We start from the raw sequence: 12,587 nt of genomic DNA, 5'->3' as shown, positions 1-12,587 counted from the left end.
CTACGAACATCTTTTAAATGAAAACAAGAGTAAACAATATGTTGCTTCTATCATATTTTCTCTTAAAATTTAATGAACCGTCAGAATAATCCATAAAGATATAAAACCAGACATTAATGTTAACTGTAGTTTTAAAGTTAACACCCAGTGACAACAATTAGTGACAATTATCTTTTATATTTTATACAATGTCAAAATGAAGTAGTTTCTATGCAGATTGTTGAACACGGAATAATTAAAAGAATCAGCATGTAATCATATTTACTATATACACTTAAATATTTAAAACACTTTTATTTACTGTTTATAAACTACAGTTTATATAATCAAGTTCACCCACAGTACAAAAAATACTTACCAATAATCAATTTTAACAAGCTGGCCAAATATACAATATATTTAAAGTTAGAAAATCTGAATACTCCAGAGCATGAGTACTTACACATGTAATAACAATACAAATAGGTGCAAAGAGTTTAAATTTCAAGTTTTATAAATTAATAAAATAATACACATTAAAAAAGGAAAAATCAACATGTAAATTTTAAAATACAATTAATTTATACTGGGAAAGGAAAGCAATTAATTTTTTTTAAATATATGTAAAATTATTTTAGTGAACATCTGCTGTTTTTGTCTGCCCAGCAATCTTTCTGCCTTCTCCAGGAAATGACACCTCAATTTTCCTTTAGGAACTGTATGTCACCTACCCTTAATTCATGTGGTTTGAAAATGTATCCCCCTCCACCCCACTCCAGGGTGGGAATAAGATCCAATCCTGGCCACACAAAGCATTCCAACTGTCTGGCCACAGAGATTGCCTCTAAGATGGGCAATGACCCAAGTCAGGCCAAGGAGACTCCCACACAGTAGCTTGGTGTTATCATAGAGAAAGGGAAATCTTCTCTCTTCTGGAGTTTCTGAGGTTGTAGGATGTAAGCCTAATACTATTAGTACCATTTTTCCCAGGGAGTCTGACTCCAGACTCTACTTTTCCACACTGATTCCCAAAAATGCAAGGGGAACTAGTGGTTACCTGGTGGCAGGGAAAAGATAAATCAGGATTTCAACTTTGTGTCATACTTTCTACAATGTTTTTATTTTTCAAAAATAAGCACATATTACTTTTATAATAGGAAATATAAAACATTTAAAAATACTACCCTTGTGTTTTGTTCTCATATATGCTGAGATATCAATATTTCACGTCTTAAAAGCACTAATAATTTTCTCATAATTTACCAAAGTGAGTAAACATCTACTTAAAAAGAATCAGCTTTTTCCCTTGGCACGAAATCAAGCTATTTTCATTTTGAGTGGGGGGAAAAAAGCTGTGAGTAAACTTTTTTTAAAAATTGGCTCTCTTTTAAAGGAAATAGTAAAAAAAAACTCTACTCCTTATGGGAAAAAAATGGTAAACATTCAGCAATTGCTGCAGCCATTGTAAAAATTGCTCAAGAGGGAAAACTAAAGATTGAAAGTGGCCAAATTAGGTATAATAACTTTATCAGTTACTTTAGTCCTATAATTCTGAATAATATAAAATCTGAAGTGTCAGTTAAATCTTTCAGTTATAATTATTTTATATAATATTGCATGATGGGAGAAATTACATACCATTGGTAAATACAGGAAAGTCACTCTCAAAATGCACCCCTTGGAAATGTTAAAAAGTTCACTGAATATAGTAAATGTTCTATAGATTATAAATGAAGATAGCAATACACTCTTTTGTTCTCTTGCTCTTATTAGTTTCTATCACTCTTTCCTTTTCTCCCCAGGCACACAACCAACTCCTGAATCTTTCCTTTTTGTTAGCATTACTTTGTGTCTTATAATCCTCAGTAAGGACACTTAGAGCAGCTGGAGGCCAGAGCCACCTTCTCACAAACAAACAAGTGGCAGTGGGTTCTAAAAATTTTTTAGAATAAGGCAATATTTAACAAGCTCAATACCTTACCCAACGCTAGGAAGATAACGGGTGGTCGAACTGGCCAACACCTGTCTCAAGATGCTGACATTTTATTAATTTGTCATACAGTTTAATGAAACCTAAACTCTCCTACAGCTATCAACCCCAAACTGTTTCACTCCTTTCTACTGCTAGATAACTTGCACATGTAACTCAAAGGAATACTTTAACATAAACAAAGGTATACCCAAGAAACTGCCCCCAAACCGATAGACATATCTATTGATACTTATAAAACAGAAATAAAATAGGACTTTCCAGCTACCACAAGGAAAATAAAGTATTTTACTCTAGTCCCTTAACTATAATATGGTTATTCTACTTATATTTATAAATATCTCAATACTTTTTAGGCATCTGAAAGATAAGATAAACCATAAACCATAACATAACAGAGATCGCAACCTAAAAAAACAGTTCGTTTTAAACTCTTTTCCCAACAGTCACACTGAGTCAATAACGCCCGGCTCATTCTCAAAGCATCGTATTGTGGGCCAGGATAGTATGGTGAGAAGGAAACTTGACAGAGAATGAAAACTGGTTACGGCACTGGGAAAGATAAAAACTGAACAGTGCAAGAAGCCTGCACTTTGTTATGTTCCTTCAGGTCCCAGTGATTTTTCCACTTCTTTCTTCGTTTCAAAGATTAATACTTCCCCCATCAGAGATCTAACTGTAAACTCCGCACCCACTTCCAACCACATCCACAAATCCCAAGGATGTGTCCCTGGTCACCCGTGAGAAGAGGGACGTCGGCGCTCAAGTGAACCCTGCGGTTGGGAGCTAGGTAGTAGAAGTTCTCCTGGGACAGGGAGAAGGGACTGGGTGAGGTGAAAGAAAGCTGAAGAAGAGAAGCAGGCAGGACTAAGGACTGCTCTCAAACCCCTAAACTGAGCACATCAGGGAGAGACAACTATCCCGCTCGACCAGAGAAGTCGCCTGACCCCAGAGCAGACAAACAGCCGGAAACAGCCGGCCCCGGAGGTCAAGTCCCTAAAGCTGTTTCGCATCCCCTTCCCTTTCGTCTTTCCTAAAAGGCTGTCTCCTCATACCCTTCAGAGTCCAGGACTTACCCGTCCACGCTGGAGCTCCAGCTGCTTCTCCGGCTGCTTCTCCGTCAAAGCCGCCCACCTCTGAAAACCATAGAGACGAAGAAACAGGCGAGACCAGCCTCCACCTCCACCGCCCAGCCTCACGTGACTCTCCTAGCCGCTGAGCCTGTCGGGATCGTGGTGAAATGCGTGTGGGAGGGGCACGGAGGAAAAGGAGTGGGGAGAGCCCAGGGAAGCAACCGGCCCCTCCCCGGCCTCGGGCCCCGCCCCGACCTAAGGCCCCCGCCCCGGCCTAGGGCCCCGCCCCCTCAATGTTTAGGCGGGAAGGTGAGAGAGTACCCGGAAGCTCTCTGGCTTTTTCTCTGGCGTTCTTCCCGCCCCCCACACACAAGGGGTACAGGAGTCTTTTAAAGAGATTTATTGTGCCTGCTGCCACCTTGTTGGTGCCCTTTTACGTGTTGGCTAAGCAAAAAGGAGTCAGTGAAAAGGAAATTGGACCACAGTGAGTTGGGAATTGTTCTTTTCGAACTGCATCTATGAGATTTAGGCGTCTGACAAAATTTGCCTATTTCTTGACCTTGAAGCTTTTTTCAATTTAGAAACCGCCTCGCCGCTTCCTCTACTGTGAGGTTTCTCAAATGTTCTCTTTGCAAACTAATGTTATTGGAGAGTTTAGTCGGTAAGCTGTTAGTAGCGTGTTTTTCTCTGATGTTGCTATCCGAACTGAGGCTCCAGAGGGGTCCTCTCTTCTGCTGTGGAAATAGAATGACAATATTTTGATTATGATATGACAGAACTTTTAAATAAAAATTTCTTCAAGAATTTACTTAGACCTGTAGAAAAGCTACAACCATGGAAACAAGAGGAGGCAGACAGAACTATCACTGGGTTAAGTTGTGAAGAAAGCAGAACAACTATTCTCCATTTCTTCTCAGAGGACCGTCCCTCCCCACTACCCTAAGAACGACAAATTATTGTGTTCATGGCACTGCTGCTAGCACTTTACAGGCAACCCAATGTTTCTTTACAACCACCCTGTCGATGGAAACTTTTATTCCATTGCAGGTAGGGAAGCAGGCAAAGACCCCTAAGTGACTCAGAAAATGCTGGAGCTGGCACAGACCTAATCGAAAGGTCACCAAGGACATCTTAAGCAGTTTTCTTCAATCTGCTGTCCTCTGGATCTACTTGCCACAGGAGTTAGGAATCTGTTGATTTGCTTCTCAGCTATCAAAATGTGCCTTTTCTGTGTTACTTTCCATTTAGAGCCTGTTCTCTGTTAAATGATAAATCTGATAAAGACATCCTTCCAGGTTTACTAGCAGGCACTTAGCGTGGTATCCTTCTCGGGCAGCATGTCCATTCACGCTGATGGGAATTTCAAGTTGTGTCATAGATTACTCTCCAGAACTCTGGGGGCTCCTGGAATCTTAACTCGTAGCTGAGTCAAGTGTGTCTCAGAATAAGAAAAAGAAAGTTATCAATACATAAATGTTGAACAAAGATCAATTTTTAATACTTGGTGAAATTCAATACTGATTTCGGTCAAAATTTGTATAAAACTAAATAACCAGTTCAGCTAATTGTTAAGTAACCTGTAAAAACATAAATCACTGGTCTCAAACTCTTTGGTCTCAGGACCCCTTTACACTCTTAAAAATTATTAAGGACCCCAAACAACTTTTGTTTATGTATGTATAACTATCAATACTTATCATGTTTTAGAAATTAAAACTGGAAATTTTTAATTTTTTTAGTCATTAAAAATAAGCCCATATATGTTAACATAAACAACATATTTTTTCATAATAACTATATTTTCAAAAATATAGGTGCAGCATGGTTTTACATTCGTGTTAATTTCTTAATGTCTAGCTTATAGAAGACAGATGATTCTCATATTTTTCTTCATTAATCTGCTTCAATATCACTCATCAAGTAGCCTCTGGAAAACTCCACTGTACACTCAGAGAATGAAAGTGATAAAGGCAAATAACAGCTTCTTCTTATTAGGAAAAAAGTCTTGACCTTATAGATCACTAGAAAGGATTTCAGGGAACCCCTGGAGTCCATGGACCATACTTTGAGAACCTCTGTTTTAAACCATACAAATGTTAGCTACTTTTTTTTTTAAACCATTTGTCATCAAGTGGAACATTTAGTGGAAAGAGGAACAAGACAGAGATAATTTACAGAATAAACCAATCTTGTAAACGGGAGTATTCTTTCTTCATTTATCAGGAGCATAGAGTAAGTTAGCAGAATTTAGGATCATAACTGAACAGAACTACATTCTGCATTAGAAACCAGTCCACCAATACTGTCTTTCAGCTAGCTATGCAAGGAGGTTCCTGTCACATGAATATATAATATCACTAAAGTGGGTTTATATCCCCTGCACAAACTAATATTAAGACTCAAATAAAATTTGAAGTTAAAATTATTTTCTTAAGCATATATTGAATGTCTACTATATTCAAGGCTCATAATAGGTGCTGGGCTTATAAAAATTTATAAGCACAGTTCCTGCCCTCAGGCAACTTATGTGTATATAATGAGACTTACACCCTGGTATAAATGTATTTTCTGCCACGTTCAATAGTTCCCAAATCAGCTTTATGATCAACTGTCTCAGAACTATCTGGGGAGATTTTAAAGATACATATTCCTAGAGTAAGAAATATGATGTTTAAGTGCACCAGGGTGATGCTCAGGAATTTGGATTTTTAAAAAGTGACCCGAGTATTCCCATATAATGATGGGTTTGGGAATGAATACAAAGTACATGCAACAGAGAAAGGGACTTGGTCTTTGTCCCTAGTACTGTCACACATAAAATGTGATCTCTTTATTTCATCTTCAGTATTTCAAAAGTATATCATTGTTCAAAGACCCGTGTTATCAAGAGACAGAGTACATGTTTAATTTCATTCAGTTAAAATAGAAATTGATGTACTTATTTCAAACATTTTATAGTTCATATGCCTTTATCACATAAAAATAATGTGAGATGTTACCACAGCAGTTTGCAGCACAAGAAGCAAAACATCTTTTGCAACAAGAATCTGATGACAAAAAATGTTATTTTATAGAGCTTTGATTCAATTTCTTTAATTTCTTTAAAATGAATTCAGTGAGATGTCCCATGTTTCATTACACTTATCTTCAGGATTCCACAGATTAGCTTATAGTATTTCAAAACCTACGCAATCTTCCATCACAAATTTCTTTTGAGGATATATTATATTCAAGCAACTATTGAGAGACTTATGATCCATAGTTGCTATTGCAATCTGTGTTCTTTGCTAATATTGTAGCCAGAATTATATTCATGTAAATATGAAAAAATTTAAAAATAAGCTTAATGTTTCCTTCCTTCCTCCCACAAAGAAAAGAAAAGGAAATAGCTAAATCAGCTGTAAATATGATGATTTATAAAAATTGATATATATTCCTCTTGACCTTATGATTGAAAATAACTTCAAAATTAAAGACTCCCTACACAGACCTTGATTTCTAAATGCCTTTCCCCATGAAAAGGAATCAAAGCTTCTTGAAGAAATGGCTGATTTCAGGGCTAGGGCAGGAAGGTACAAGATGATCTGGAACATCTTGTTGGGCCAGAAATAAGAAAGTGCTCAGAAAACAAAATGGGGGCATGCCAACAGCAACCAGCTTGAAGGACCTCTCACTGGGCAAATCTGGGATAACTAGAGTATCAAAATAAGAACAGTAATGAATTATGATCTATTGAATAAAATAAGAATTCATTCATGTATTCTAATGAGAGAGAGAAAGAGAGGGAGATGGGGGGAAAGGAAAGCTGTTCTCTAAAGAAAATGCCCACTGATAAATACAGAGAGTGGTGGAGTTGGAAAATCACCATTTTGCAACTATCATAGAAAAGATTAGTTTGGAAAACATCATCAATGGATTCTAAATCTAGGGGGAAATTTTGATAAGCAGTATACTTTCAAATCTTGAAAGTATCTCTCCACAGATTGTGTATTTGTTAGAAGGGGGGGAAAGTAACTATACAGTGGAGAAACTAGGCAACACTTTGATCAGTGACCATATACCTCCTGATGTGATACCCTGAGAAAGACATAATATCACTTGAATCTAATCGTGAGGAAACATCAACCAAACCCATATTGAAGAACATTCTATTAAATAACTGTCATGAGGGGGACTTCCATGGTGGTCCAGTGGTAAAGAATCTGCCTTCCAATGCAGGGGACGCGGGTTCTATCCCTGGTCGTGGAGCTAAGATCCCACATGCCACGGGGCAACTGAGCCCGCGCACCTCAATGAGAGAGCCAGTGTGCTGCAAACTACAGAGCCCATGCGCCCTGGAGCCCACGTGCCACAACTAGAGAGAGAAAACCCCCTGCAGGCCACAACTAGAGAGAAGCCTGCACGCCACAACAAAAGATCCCACATGCTGCAACTAAGACCCGACACAGCCAGGAAAATAAATAAATATTTTAAAATAAATAAATAACTGTCATGAAAGACGCCCCCCCCCAAATGCTGAGGAACTGTTACATATAAAAGGGACTAAAGAGACTTGGCAAAGTCGATACATGATCTAAACTGGAACTTGTACCAGAGCAGGGGAAATACTATAAAAGATTTATTGAAACAGTTGACAAAATTGGAATATGGACCATAGATTAGAAAAAAGTAGCTCCCACATTTGATAACTATGTGATGATTATATAAAGTAATATATATATTCGTAGTAAATACACACCAAGGTATGAAGAGGTAAGGAGGCATGATACATGCAATCTATTCTCAAATTGTTCAGAAAAAATAAATGAAAATATCTAGAGAGAGAGAATGCAAATGCAGCAAAAAGTTAAAAGTTGGTGAACTTGAATAAATAATATTCAGGAGTTCTCTCTCCTATTCTTGCAATATTTCTGTAAGTTTAAATTGTTTTTAAAAAGAAAAAAAGTTAAGGGCTCTCCAATTTCTCTCTCTTAGATTTCATTCCAAATGGGCTAGAACATTCATCATGAACCTTTTAATTTATTTAGTTTTTTTATTTCCACTATTATTACTAGTCAGGTGGTAATTATCTTTTACAATTTTAGTTGATTATATACTACCAGTAAGAAGGAAAGTAACTGACGTTACAAAAGGCAAAAACAATTCCTTTTTTTAATTAAATAGTATATTTTTATTGAACCCAGCATATCCAAAATATCACTTCAACATGTAATCAACATAAAATATTATTAATGAGATATCTTACAGTCTTCTTTTTTGATAACATGTCTTTGAAATCAGTGTGTATTTTATACTTATTTTATACTCACATTTCGATTTGGATTTTTTTTTTTTTTTTTTTTTTGGCCGCACTGCATGGCTTGTGAGAATCTTAGTTCCCCAACCAGGGATTGAACCCCGGGCCATGGCAGTGAAAGAGCTGAGTCCTAACTGTTAGCACTGTTAACACTGACTGAAACCGCCCACCCTGGCCAGGCAAGATAGTAGCCACTTGCATGCATTATCTTAGAACAGGGGATCCTGGTAAGGAATGTGGAACTAACAAGTTATCACCAACTGGAAGAATTCGGGAAAGGTCAAAAGGAGAGAGGGAACACCAGTCCATGCATCCTACCAACCTCCCAGAATCCTTCTTGCTGGAATCCATCTCGGCTGAGCAATGTGTACACCACCAGGAAGGACCCTGAGTCAGAAGGATTGGCCAAGGACTTCCCGGGTGGTTCAGTGGCTGAGACTCCGCATTCCCAATGCAGGAGGCCTGGGTTCAATCCCTGGTCAGGGAACTAGATCCCACACGCCACAACTGAAGATCCCACATGCCACAACTAAAGATCTTGCGTGCCACAGCTAAGACTTGGTGCAGCCAAATAAATAAATAAATATTAGAAGAAAAAGAAAAGAATGATTGGCTAGAGACAACCCTGAAACTAACCCCATCACCATAAAACCTGAGACTGTGAGCCATGTGGCAGAGCAGTTCTGGGTTCCCTTACCTTCCTGCTCTCCACCTGGGTACCCCTTGCCAATAAAGTCTCTTGCGTTGTCAGCATTTAACAAGCAAGTCTTTTTAAATTTAATTTTTAGTTTATCAAAGCTAACTAATTTTTAGTTTATATAAGCTAAGCATATATAGTTTTTTATAAGTAGTATAAAAGTCAAATAATTTGACTAGTAAAAATTGTTTCTAATCATTATATAACACATTCACATGGTTTAAAATTTTAAAAGTACAGTGGTATATGCTATGAAAAATCTCTCTTCCACCTCAGTCCCTGAGACACCCAAATCTACTCATGGCAACAAATGACATTAATTTTTATACATCCTTCATGCATGTACAAATATATATACACCCACATACCCTTTGAAGACCTTTTTATATATGAAGGGCTTCCTCAGTTTTTTATATAGCAATGTGGTATTACATTGTATAGACATGCCTTTATTTAATCAGTCACCTGATTTGTTTAGTCAGACCTTTAGAGTGTTTCTAATTCTTCCTCTAAAAATAATCTGCTAAGAGTAACCTCAAATACATATCGTTTTGCTGATATGTGGGTAATCTATGGAATAAATTCCTAAAAGTGGAGTTGTGGGTCAAATTTTTCACAGGTTAGGTTTTCTGGGAAGCAGATTCTGGGACAGAAATTTAGAGTTCAGGGTGTTTGTTTATTAGGGAGTGCCCTTGGGTTCAACATCTGCGGAAGGGAGAAGGAGGAAGTGGGATTGAGCAGAAGGAGAGGTTGAGCTTTGAAGGTGCCCCATGCAGCCTCAGCCAACCTCACAGGGAAGCTGTGGAGCTGAAATGACCTACCAGAATTGGCCCACATTGGGTGGAAAAGGCTTTTATACCCCTTCCTCCATCAGTGGGCTGCCCCAAGAAGGCACTGTCTTTAGATGGGGCAACTCTTTGCAGCTGAGGCAAAACTTGCAGGGGCTGACAGTTGAAGATTGTCAGCTGACAGATCTTCCAGCAGCTGGGACAACAAGACCTTCCTTGAAAGGGGATATCTGAGAGGCCCATCTCCATGTCCAACCGAAAAGGGTATGTGACTTTGGTAGATTTTGCCAAATTGCCATACCAATTTATACTCCCACCAGCAACATATGAGAATGCCTATTTACCCATATCCTCTCCAACACAGAATTTTATCAAACTTCTGGATCTTTGCCAATCTGATTAGGTGAAACATGATGTCTTGGTATAGGTTTAATTTTCTTTTCTTTTATTCTGGGGGAAGTTCAACTTCTTTTTGTCTTTTTTTTTTCCTTTGAACTGTCTGTTTATATCCTTTGCATATTTTCCTACTGGGCTAATTTTTTTTTTTTTAAGTGATTTGTAGGAACTCTTAGTGTTAAAGAAATTAACCATACTCTTGCCACATACCCTCCCAATATAACCATATATCAATAATATTTGGTTAAATTAACATTTTGTGTTTCCATCATTATGACCTTTCCTTTCTTATATCATTTCTGTTTTTCCTATAGTTAATACTTTACTCATTTCTTAACTTTGCTTAGTTTTTTATGTGTCTATCACTAATTCCTCTTTCATCCCTTCCACGATGTACCACTGTAGTGTGTGCTACCAACATCTCTTGCCTGAATTATTGGGATAATTGCTTCTTTATTAGGCAATTACTAGGCAATCCAATTGCCTCCTTATTATAGTAAGTCCCCTACATACGAGCCTTCAAGTTGTGAACTTTCAAAGGTGTGAACATGCGAATGTTTATTCAAGAGGTGAGATAGAATTGAATCCAGCAACGAACCAGAACCTGTGCCGTCAACGTCAGGCGTGAGTGAAATTGCAGCTTGCCCTCTGTCTCCTGATGCTGACAATCCCTCAGCTCTACCATCTCCCCAGTAACTCTTCTTGCCTGTTCACTTGATGCCAGCCCCTGTATGCCAGCTGTTGTACTGTACTGCTGTACTTTTCAATGCACTGTACTGTAAGATTAAAAATGTTTTCTTTATTTTTTGTGCTTGTTTTTTTATGTATTATTTGTGTGAAAAGTATTATAAACCTATTACTGTACAGTACTACATAGCTGATTGTGTTTGTTGGGTACCTAGCCTAACTTTGTTGGACTTATGAACAAATTGGACGTGCGAACTCGCTCTTGGAACCGAACTCATTCGTATGTAGGGGACTTACTGTATCTCCCTGTTTCCACCCTTATCTGCCTATAGTCTATTCTCCCAAAGCAGCCAGAGTGATCCTTTTAAAATGTAAGCCAATCATTTCACTTCTACAATGGCTCTCCATTTCCCTCAGAGAAAAGCCAGTTTCTTCAGTGATCTGCAAGGCCATGCATGACACATCCCCCACCACGTACCTCTCTGACCTCATTTTCTACTACTGCTCTGGCATCTCTCCCCCTCATGTTTCTTCACCTCCACTGGCAGTTCCCTCTGCCTAGAAGGTTCTTCTGCCAGACAGCCACATGACTAATTCCCTAATTCCAATCCTTTCCAGTCCAATTCTTGGGTCTTACCTGAAGCATCACTTTACAGTGAGGTTTATACTCACCATCGTATTTTAAATTGTCATATACACCCTACCCCCCTCCCCACCTAGAGCAATTTTAATCTTCCTTACCCTGCTTTACTTTTTCTTTTTTAATAACATTTACTGCCTTCTAATATAGAATTTATTTCTTTATTATGTTTATTATCTTACTCCCTGTGCTAGAATGAAAGCTCCATGAGGATAGTGTTTGTGCGTCAAGGTGAATATTCAATAAATATTTATTGTGAATTAATATCTTTTTTCTTTATATGTTCCAACTCATCAGAAAAGCTATTTTTGTGCCTTTTGGAACCCCCTGTCTTTACCTTTTGTTTTGTTGGCCTCCTGTACATCTGTTATTCATGAACTTGCCTTCATTATCAATTTGAGAATCCCCTTCACCTCTCTCCTCTGGTAGATCTCCTAGTACCTAGACCCTTGTCTTCTTTATTGCTTTTCTCCCTCTTTTTCATGAGCATTTCCTTTTTCTTAGCTTATTCTTTCTTTTTGGTGGTAGCTTTCTAAGAAAGAATGCAAAGCTTCTGAGATTTTATATGTCAGGAATTGTCTTTCATCTGGCTGTAAGCTTAATTGATAGCATGACTAGGTATAGAACTCTAAATTAGAAACAATTTTCCTTGAAGATTTTTGAGACATTATACCACTCTCTTCTAGCTTCCAGTGTTGGTCTCAAGAAGTGAGATGAAATTTTAGTTCTTGATCTTTCATATGTTTTTTCTCTCTGAAAGTTCTTAGGTCTTCTTTTTTCCCCACTGAATGATATGCCGTGTTGTGGGCCTTTTTCTTATTTAATCTGCTGGCCACTCAGTAGGTCCTTTATCAGGAGACTTGAGTCCTTTAGTTCTAATAAACTTTGATTTGTTTCTTTGATAATTTCCTCCTGTCTGTTTTCTCTGTTCTCTCTAGAATTTCTTCAGATGTGGCATCTCTTTTCAAAAAACACTCAGCAGATTTGTGTCTAGATTCTATTTATTAGACATAATTTGCACAATAGTACAGAAAGAGAACT

General features: G+C 37.9%; 1 protein-coding gene across 1 annotated transcript in view; it reads right to left on the bottom strand.

Moving 5' to 3' along the window:
• MICU1 (mitochondrial calcium uptake 1) overlaps window positions 1–3,164 on the bottom strand; it is a 234,426-nt gene extending 231,262 nt beyond the window's left edge. Inside the window, exon 1 of the mRNA XM_061197459.1 lies at window positions 3,046–3,164. The gene's annotated coding sequence lies outside the window, so the exon portion shown is untranslated. The remainder of the gene's footprint in view (window positions 1–3,045) is intronic.
• Between the last annotated feature and the right edge of the window lie 9,423 nt (window positions 3,165–12,587).

The sequence above is a fragment of the Eubalaena glacialis genome, chromosome 1 (genome assembly GCF_028564815.1).
Source record: "Eubalaena glacialis isolate mEubGla1 chromosome 1, mEubGla1.1.hap2.+ XY, whole genome shotgun sequence".
Classification (NCBI taxonomy): Eukaryota; Metazoa; Chordata; class Mammalia; order Artiodactyla; family Balaenidae; genus Eubalaena; species Eubalaena glacialis.
This window is presented reverse-complemented; position numbering and strand designations above follow the sequence as displayed.